Source organism: Paramormyrops kingsleyae, chromosome 9 (genome assembly GCF_048594095.1).
Source record: "Paramormyrops kingsleyae isolate MSU_618 chromosome 9, PKINGS_0.4, whole genome shotgun sequence".
NCBI classification, from domain to species: domain Eukaryota; kingdom Metazoa; phylum Chordata; class Actinopteri; order Osteoglossiformes; family Mormyridae; genus Paramormyrops; species Paramormyrops kingsleyae.
The window spans coordinates 28,668,957-28,679,507 of NC_132805.1; the positions used below are offsets into that span (position 1 = coordinate 28,668,957).

The 10,551-nt window shown below is 45.7% G+C and overlaps 1 long non-coding RNA gene across 4 annotated transcripts; it reads left to right on the forward strand.

Moving 5' to 3' along the window:
* The first annotated feature begins 538 nt into the window (after positions 1-538).
* LOC111840886 (uncharacterized) lies at positions 539-6,483 on the forward strand. Of its 4 annotated transcripts, XR_011992834.1 has the most exons (7): positions 824-1,363; positions 1,946-2,224; positions 3,752-3,818; positions 4,209-4,290; positions 4,850-4,904; positions 5,220-5,413; positions 6,147-6,483. It is a non-coding gene; the product is annotated as an uncharacterized lncRNA (long non-coding RNA). The 4 variants fall into 4 exon arrangements; XR_002837535.2 differs by lacking the exon at positions 824-1,363 and adding an exon at positions 539-752 and having other exon boundaries at positions 1,968-2,224; positions 5,220-6,483; XR_011992833.1 differs by having other exon boundaries at positions 5,220-6,483.
* Positions 6,484-10,551: the final 4,068 nt, after the last annotated feature.

Sequence of the window (10,551 nt, forward strand, 5' to 3'; positions counted from 1 at the left end):
TATGCCCACATACTCACAGAGGCATGTTTCTTTTCTTTCTAGTATTTGAATGACGCACTAAATGAAACACTTACAAAACGGTCAATAGAACACATACATGTCGTCATTCCATTTGTTGGATTTGATGCAACACTGGTAGCAGTGGGAATAGGCTATTAAATAAGACAAGGCGATGCAAAACTAGAAACTAGCAAAATCATAGCATATCTGAATAGCAAGTACAAATATGATTGACGTTTTTTCCGTAGAAAAATGAGGGGTGGAAGTCATATAGTTTTATAAACCATAATTGATTTATTCTGTCCAACAGTCCAGAAAGGGATACATTGGGCGTTCTTTTCCAATGGGGGTGTTTTTTTTTCCTTCCGTAAAATACTATGAAATAGATATGATGTTCTTGGAGGTTAAAAAATATATAACGAGTATTTCACGTTTGTGAGGTTAGACATATGCAAGGGAAGACGGCGGGAAATCAACAGGAGAGAAAAGGAAGAGAGCGAGCGAGCAAAGCGTGGAGAGAAGGCGCTTGTCAGGGGGAAGCTTGCTAAGAAAACGCCTTTTTGAGGTCAAAGGAGGAAAATTGACTCGCGGTTATAAATCGCAAGGTTGGGTAGTGGGAATTTATTCTGCGGCCATAAACCACAGAGAAACGGCGTCAATAAGCCTTTTGTTGCGAAGTCTGTTGAATAAGCAGAATACGAGAAAAGAGGTGTCTAAGGAGGCGTCTGAGGACAGTCGGGGGATCCGCCTGTGTATGTATCTATATATATATGTGTATTCATGAGGATTGCGGCAGCTAGCAGGTACATAGGACATCCTTAAGGCCAGCTTTAGAAGTTCATCTTGCATCCGTCTGTTTGCTTCAACCCAGAGTGATCTTTGTTGTTGTAACATTACAAGTCTGATGACGATATATGTAAACCCTTACTCGTAAAACAATTAACACCTTGAATATTTTGTATCTTCACTTGGAAAATAACGACAAGAAAGCACACGTCTAGATTTGCATTCTAAACGATTTCCGCTGTAAACGACCATAATTCAGCGCAGAAGCAAACCCAAGCCGAAGTTGCATATATCTGGATTTTTCCCGTTTGTAAAACGCAACCTGAAGTCTATGTATCTATTAGGAGGGATCGTGTTTCAGTTTTGTGTGGGACTGCTTATAAAACCTTAACTTATACTGCAGCAAAGAAGGTCCCGCAATATCATCTGCCTCCTTGCCCAGTAATGAAATGTTAGGATCACTTCCACAGTCCTTTCTCCCGGCCGAGGTGGCTGTGTGGCCGCCTTGCTAATTCCCGGGGTAATTGAAACGCCGGGGCGGCGTCGCCGAGCGCCCTCCCGTCAGTGCCCGAGTCAGGTACGGTGGACCTATTCCTTATTTTAATTTAGGACCGCCGGACTATTTCTATAAGCTCCCTTTTAACCCACGGTTCCTTCAGTGCAGTTTGCTTAACATTTTAAAGGTTGTTTTCCATCTCTCAAATTGGGAAATAAATATGAGGGCCCAGGGATCATGGTTTATAATTAAACTGTCCTGCTTGCTTGGAGGCAGCGAGCAGACGGGTCACGTTGTAGACGCTGTAAATCAGGGCAGCAGCAGGAAAGGGGCTACCAGGAACTAATTTGAAGATGTCTGTCTATCGGACCTAACACAGCTTTGGTTTGCATTTAGGGGACTTTGGTGTGTGTGTGTGTGTGCGTAATTGGGGGGGGGGACTCTTAGATTGAATGCATGTAGGGAAGTCACTGGTCTGTGCCCCCTCATTCTGGGTATCTGCTTGAAAATAGCATCCACAGTGGTAAGGGAACTGTTAAACACATCGTTAAATATTGTTAAACACTATTAATTCCTTCAATATTATTAAGAGTTTCTTTCTAAAAATAAATAACTGCACTCATTGTCAGAGGGGAAGAGCTGATAGCAGTAACTAATTTGCAGCATTTCGTCTGCACCCTTACAGAAGACCAGGCCTGACAGGCAGGCCCCTCAAAACATGGGCCCCTCGACAGGTGGGCCCCTCGACAGCTGCCCCCCCCCCCTTCACCCCGCCTCGTAGGGTGACCTCAGCCTCCTTACTGGTCGCAAAGGCAGCGTCACAGTTGGGTCCCGTTTCTCAGGCTGCGTGGAAAAAAGCTCAGCAAACCCTGTCCGTCGCATCCCCTCGCTCGCTGTGAGCTGAATTGAAAGTCTCTGATATAAACAAGACAGTTTTCCAAGGTAAAATAAAGTCTGACAATAGAGAATAAAAATTTGTTGCATCTCTACGTGAAAAACTGCTTCTGTCCACCTGGCTTATTGTAAGATTTTGGCCTTTTCAGGATGACTTCATATGCGGCTGCTGTTTGTGTGGCTCCAGATTTATACCAAAGGGCTGTAATTTTTCCCCCAACGATTTGTAAATAATACGATAAATATGATGACAATCAATTAATAAATTAATGAACATTTAAGCAAATTAATAATCATTCACATATTTCAGTGGTTAAGTTCCCAATTAATGAGTTTAAAACACTCAACAGTGAAAGTGCTGTAAAGTAACAACGTATTTTTTGGCACTTTGAAACATTTCTGCTTGGATTTGCTCTTGTTTCAGCTCTTTTCAGGTGAGCTGCCGCAGATCAGCCGCTGTCTGTCGGGCTAATGTGCCGTCACAGGGTCACATCTGCACCTCAGCAGAATAATAAAACACTTCAGCTCTCAAGGACGTGGCCTCTCTCTGCACCTGCACTAAATTTTATTTGTATTACCATGGAGCAAGTCACTAGGCTCTGAGATATGTGATTATAAATACTATAAAAATAACGAGTGGTAGCCAAGTGGCTCTGTCTGCTGTTTTCAGCACAGTAAACAGTGAGCATCAGACTGGGGGTAGCAGGGTTGGGGCCATTCCGGAATGCATTGATCAATTCCAGTCCAAATCAGAAATGGAACTGGAGCTGGGATTGGAAAAAAAAACTACGGGGAATAGAATTGGAGTTGAATTTGAATTTCAGGGAGATTTAAGTTCCAACTCCAGTTCCATTTGGGCTGGAATTGATCAATGCATTCCGGAATGGCCCCAACCCTGGGGGGTAGTTACACTGTACACTGTACACTGTACACTTCACCCCCAGCCTTCCTGGTATATCCTGCCATTTTTTGAGGGAACTCGCCTTTCCACAGCCCAGCACTTGTTCCCATGGCGACTTGCCGGTGCAGGAAAGCGAATGGTGGTTTGCATTATTAATACATTTCATTAATTATGCAAATGGCGTCCCGCTGTAAGTATCCAGGACCGAGGAACACCGGGTTCCGCCTCTTAAAGGTTCTAGCCAAGCTGCCGTGGGGGGTTTTGTGAACACCGTCTCGCCTGGCCTTCCTCGGGCCCTGGGCCCCGATTCCTCATGCACCTCCCTGACAGAACAGAGCCTAAGGGGAGAGAGAGAGAGAGAGAGTCTCCGCTCAGAGGTGATCTGGCCCACTGGATATCCTGCCTTATTTACAAAGACCTCGGAAAATATTCTCTGAGCCTGCAAAAATTCATATTCTCATTGAAATTCTTTTCTGTTGGAATTATATAATATAATGCCACCTTACACGTCTCAGAAGTTAATATATTATGGTTTTCCATAATGATAAATTAATGTTGTAATTGAATGATTTAAATAAACCAAGCTATTTACTGTTAATGTGCTAAATTATCAGTTTTGGTAAATTAAATTAGACTGTCAGACTCAGCACCAGTTACCTGCCTTTTTTCCCCAGTTTAGGTCATTTCCTGGAGGCTTCAAAGCTAAACTGAACAGTAAACATCAAGCCAGGGCAAGATCTTGTGAGTCGACCTCACATTTCTGTTCCCACAATGCACACAACTCACAAAGCAACTCAAACAAGCATCAGAAATTGTTTAAGAGAGCTCATTTACGCCCCCCGCCCCCCCCTCCCCACCCTCGGCCCTGCTGTGTCCCAAAACGGGCCCATTCTTACATGGTAAGCAGACACATTTTACTTTAGTGCCTCTGAGAGCAGTGAGAGGGAGGGAGCTAGACGGGGGGGGGGGGGGACGACAAGTTTTACCGGTCTGTGTGGGATCTGTAAGTAAGTGTTTGTTGCCATGGTGACTTTGGCTGAGTTTCTACACAATGCGTCAGTGTTGAGGGCAAATTAACTGCTGTTTGAATTCTTTGTGAAGTCATTGATTGGTGGTTATTTGTAATAACAGGGTATGTTTCTAAGAAGAAAACACACAGCAAATTACTGCCAGGACACAGCAATCCCTGCGGCAGCGATCTGCATCGTTACAGGTGATTTAAAACATACGGTTCGTTTGCAATTTAGCATTCAGTGAATAATGGCATGATAAAGAAAAAACAGGATGTTCTGTGGTTTGGTCCTGCTTGAAAACAACCTGCAAATGAGTTAGCAATAGCAGTGCTTGGTTTCCAAAATAATGCTGTCTGTCGGGCAAGTGCGCACATCCGTCTCTGTAACGTAGGTGCAGGTCGACTGTTCTTGGAAATAAGAATATTTTCCGATTACAGCCCCGCTGTTATTTTTTCATACTTTTTTTCAGATAATTCATAAGTGCAAATATGTATAAAAACAAAATATAAACATTTTACATAAAGACGAAGAACATCATTAACAATCATATGTTGACATACGTAATAAATTCAATATTGCTCTATATAACGAACCTGCAGAATGACTTTCTCTATGTACAAATTCATCTCTTTGTCATTGACGGTCCTGAGGAAAGGAGACAGATTTATTTGAACAGCCTGCGATGTTGAAATGGCTTATGGTCATGGTTTTTAATTTTAATTTTTTTTTTTGATGAATGTCCCGCATTTGCCTCATTAGGAGAAACGGGAGAGCGGTCCGGTCCCTGAATGAAAAGCAGCCGTCAGGACTTTCGGTAAATGTAATCTCCCATCTCAGCCGGCACCTCACGCTCTCACAAGCAGACAAGCATCGGGGCCAGATAAGCCGGCAGATGGTTTAGAAAACACGGCATCTCAGCAAAGCTCACGCCGCGATGCTGGAGTACGCCACTGTCACATTTAAAGCGGCCTTTGTTTTACGGCGGAACGGCGGAGAAAAACTTTGTCTCATCAGCAAAGTGTGGCTGAGCCTTAATGACCTGACTGTAGTATCAGGTGACAGAATCCATCTTACAAGTTTTAGCTTTTGGCTAATTGTAAGTATTCTTCCTCCATTGCTGCTTATTTAGGACACGTCACCTCGATCTGGAGGCTTACAGCTGGAAGAACATCAACCACATACTGTCAATACCATCCATCCATCCACCCATCCATCTTTCTACTTGTCCAGTCCAGGGCTGTGGTGGAGCTTTCGCCTGTCCCAGGCATCGCAGAACGCAAAGCGACGCTGTTGCCCACTGAGCCCCTGTGCTACTGATAACTGGTAAAACATACAACACACAACGATAAATTTTCCGTCACCATGGACAGTTATATTAGTCGTTCCCACGGCGATAGTACATCTGCGTGTTTCAAGCTGAAAAAAAACCCCCCAAAAACATTCACTTAAACAGGTGGGCCCTGATTATTATGGAATTGATCAGGTATGATTTTGCTGTCTTCTGTCAATGGATGAGTGTTGGCTGTATGTTAGTTGGGTTTCTTTACATCCCTGTCATTCTTACAGGCGTCTTACGAATTTCTGCGCGTTACCGTGGGATCAGAGAGTAAGGCGGCAGACACCTTATTGAAGGAATGTGAACATTAAGCCTGAATCTGACTAACTGAGCTAACTTTTTGTACCCCGGCATCCTGATACGAGCGGCTGCGAAAGTAGTACACGCAGTCGCGCTATCATAACATGGGGGGACATTGTACGAAGACCCTTCAGCTGGGCTCACAAAGAGAAGCCAGCTCTGGACAGTGCCGGTTGCCATGGTTATGCCCAACCAAGCCATTATCTTTATGGGCTGTAAAAAGAGGCTCGGTGTGTCATTGTGCAGAAGGGATCCTTGTCCTGGACGTGTTTTGACAGCATACTAAAATTCCAGGAGCCTGCAGCAGCTTCAAGGGACGAGCAACAAAATGTGTCTGTTCCAATCTGATCATTACCTCATTTATCATTAGTGGCTCATTAATGCCTCATTTATCTTTTCATTTTAACCAATAATGTCCAGGACCGTGAACAGATGCTGCACATGAGGAACCATGCGGAGGAAAGTTTGTCACCTCGAATGAAAATCATTTCAGAAAATCATCGCTGTTCTTCTGTACTCTCCTACATTGGTGGGATGGCAAAATTATTTTCTATTTTAAGGAAACCAAAGCGATATGCTACTACCGCCGGACGGAGGGTCCCGTATTTCGAGGTTTGAGGTGCTGTCCATGTTTCCCTCAGCTTGAAATAAACACGATTTAAAAAAGAGCTCTAGAATCTCCATGGAGGATAAGTGCAGCTCCGCGGGTGAAGCTTGTTGACGGGGAAGTTGACCGTCACTCCAGCTTAGCCACACGGCATCGTGGGTAGCACCCGGCAGGGTAGTTGTGTCAGCTTTGCTGAGCCAATCAATTAAAATCTTGTTATAATTCATGCCTTGCCAAATAATTGTTATACCTGGAGTATGAGCCAGTCATTGATTTATTTTACGTGTTCAATACTTCATCTGAGACCTCAAAGCAGGCCTGATTGCCCATTACGGGGGGTGTCGTGCAGTGAGTCACTGTTCTGCCTGATTTTAATGCTATTAGCTCAAAAACAGCAGAAACCCAACTGCTCATAAATCCAACATGACCAGACATGAATATTAGTCCTATTTTTTGTTTGTGAGAAAAATTCCCGGTAGAGAGGCTCTGGTTCATCTAGGACAGCCAGTGACAACATGGTGGTGGTGGGGGGGGACTAGGGGGTTGTCAGTGACATCATGCATGTGGCATGTGGGCCAAAGAAGGCTTCCGGGGGATTGGAGACCCCACCCTCCCCAGGACACGTCAGTGGAAGATGGAAGAAGAAGACGGAAGGTCAGTCAGCCTTAATGTTCAGTATACCTGCAAAACTGGGCCAGGCGAGGTTGGAACAGTCTAGAATCAAACAACGAGACAAATGAGGCTTCGCTAACCCTGATCCTAACCCTAACCCTGATCCTAACCCTAACCCTGATCCTAGCCATAAATCTGCCAAATTGAATAATTTCATAGTCCTGCTGCTGATGACTTTCCTGAAATGTGTCATTTTCCTTGTAGCATGTTCCCTAGAATGCAAGGAGTATCACACACCACAACACGCCGCGTGAATTTCTGCAGATAATTACTGATTCAGATTTTATTATCCCGGAGGAAATTACTAAATTGTTTGATCAGTTATACATTGTACACCCTTGTAGATATCTGTGTTATACTATTCAAATATTTATGTGAAACACTATTTTTCTGTAAAAACATTTTAAATGAAGTCTAGAGCAGGTTTATTGCTTGCTGTTTGGCTCTCGTTGCACGCAGAGAGGGAAGGGCGGTCCGGCTGGTGCGATACCTGAAGCCCCGCCTCCAGGCACAAACAGACACGCTCAGGCAGAGCCCAAACAAAGCCGGGTTCAGTATCACCTCAGATAAAATTCCCGTGGGCGAGGGCCTGACTAACCTCGCGTCACCGCAAACGCAGTAGCCGAGTCACACTGACGGATCGCACAGACCCGCCCCTGTCTTTTAAAATGTGGCTGGGAGCCCTTCAGTCCGGTTTCACTCCCACCCCCCCCTTGGGAGGCGTGACTCACTGTCTCACTGCCTCGGCTCGAGAGCGCGAACGTCGAGTGTCAGCGGTCAGCAACCCCACTGCCTCCCTAGGGCCCCCTCCCCCCAGGGACGGTGTGCCGGGCTGGAGGCGGAAATCCAGCACCTCTCTCTCTCTCTCTCGACGAGATTCAGCACAGATGCGATACCTGCTGCAAATAGACAGCAAAGCAAACAACACAGACATGCACTGAGAATATGACTCAGCTCAGCATCAGGGGCGGCAGTAAAGGAAAACAACCCGTGACCAGCATATTACTGCAAATTGCTGAACCCGTGACCCTGAGCCTGACCCCGTATGGATGGATGGACCGATGGCTGGATGGGTGTTACCTGCAGCACAGTGACACACTCAAAGACAAAAATTAATTGTGGATCATTAGGAAACACGTTTTTTCTCTTAAGGCTGGTTCATACTTCTCCGCACGGGCGCAAAACTTGCGTGTCCGTACGCGTATGTGTACACGGAAATGTACACGAACATGTTCATAGCCCCCCCGTCAAGCGTTATATTCATATTTCTTATTAATAACAACTTAAAATATTATTGATATTCTCTGCACACGTACCACTGTAGTGAATACTGGAGTCTTTGTAAAGACTAAACACAAATTTCAACTACTGCAGCAGTACATAATGGTGAAAACAAGGGGGAGGTCAGATGCCAGGCAGTAAGGCACACAGACGGTGGGTAATTCATACAATGTCTAAAGACACGTGGGGATTGGACACGATTCAAACACGACACGGGCAAGGGCACACGCGACAGTCTGAAACACAACAAGTACTTACACAAGGGCTATTTACAAATACTGCAGAGCATGCTGGGATATGCCAGCGAGCTCCCCTATGGTGCCATCTCAGGTGCTACAGTATTATATAAGTACATTATATTGCATAATAATTTTTGATATGATCATCCCTGCTTTCTGCAGTGTTTGAGTAAGAAAGCCACACATAAGACGGTCGAAGCTGAATAGCAAAGTGACCAGCCTCCCCCCCCCCCCCCCCCCCCCCTCCTCCACACCACCAGAGGCCAGTTTGTCTCACCTCAAATGTCCCGCAGCTACCTAGCGATACAAACCAGCCTCGGCCCTAATCACAGAAATCCATCTGTGTTTGTCTCTGAGTGCTTTCTGCGACCTCTTTGAGTCTCTGTTTACGGAGACATGTTAATTCGTAAAGAAAATGGCGGAGCGTTAATGTCCTGACAGAAACATGCTCCACACTGACTGTCTGCCCAGTGTGGTCCAGCTGCTTCACTCCATTTAAAATAAAGCCTTTCGTATTGTTACAAGATATTATAATTCTACACTTTTAGTGATGGCTATTTTACCATGAGTAACCATCCATCCATCAGTCCTTCCATCCACTTTCTGTGTCGCAGGGGTCTAGAGCCTATCCTGGAAGCCATTGGAGCAAGGCAGGGAATAACCAGTTAAATATATTTCCTTGGCATCCAGTTGGGGGAGGTTTTAGTCCTAAACTTCAAAGTGGGTTTTTGTCAGCTGCTGCAATCACCCAAACACAGAATCTGATGGCTAACGATATATGTAGCTATTCCAACAGAGCGACCCAAGCCCAAAGCGCCGTGACATCGTCGTGAAGCTAGGTGGCGCTCGTGAGGGACCCCTCTGGCTCGTACCGCACCTGCCATCGGAGCTTGTGTGCACTTGCCCTCCTTAGGGCGGATTACCGGGAACTAAGCCAAGTGAGACAACAAACACTGATTGACTGTTTCCAGCCGGTAGAGGGGCATCGGGGTTGATGTTCACCTCGCTAATTCTGATGCACCACACGGCATAAGGAACTGCCCACAGAAACTCTGCGAGTTTATCTGCACTTAATTACGGCTCCGTTGCCGTGACTAAGCCTTCCACGATAGCTGAGCTCATGCGACATGCACTGAATTCCATCCGCTACATAGTATATCCTGTCTACTGACTCCAGATGAAAGGATGGAATTTGGGGGGGGGGGCATGCGTCAGAGTTGGGTGGGAAATACAGATGGCACCTCCCGCAACCAAGAGGAGAGAGGTGATCTTCAAAGGACACCTTCAGAAACCACTTTATGCCCTCTGTCGGGAGTGAAGGATAGGTGCAGATTTCTTATTAATCCTACTGAATGCCAATGGCTCTAGGGCCGTGCCAACGTCTATGCCAACAACCTCAGGTATGCAAACAAACAACCAGCAGCAATAAAAAACGTAAACGGGCATCGGCCCAGCGTAAACACAGAGCTTCACTTAGCATTTGCACAGCTGGCATCAAAAGGGATCTTTGTTGCGTTAAACTCATCTTCAATACCCGAGAGCTGAGATGCAAACAGCAACCGGATGAATATATTTTAATCTAAAAGCTTCTTATTAATGATATAAATCCATAAAAGCAACGCGCACACACACACATACAAGTGGAGTAAATGTGGAGTGGGCGTGCACCCCCGCAGGCCGACTGGGACTTCTGCATCATTTCACACGACGGGAACACCCTCTCTTTTCAGCTACCATCCCTGGGGATCTATGAAACCACTCGCTCTTAGATAAAAAGGAGGGAAAGTCACTGGCCGGGGACAGAGAGAGGCCACCCTAGAGAGAACGGACAAAGGAGGTCACGATGGCCAATCACAGCGGCCCGTATCAGACAGTGATTGGGCACTGAAGTGAGCGCATCCCTGACCCTTCTCCAGCCCCCCCACCCCCCAACCCTCCCACCCCGCTGGTGTCATGTTAAGGATCTAGCTTGTAGCAGCCAATAATGTAATAACTGCCAATAAAGTAAAGTATTTTTTATACATTA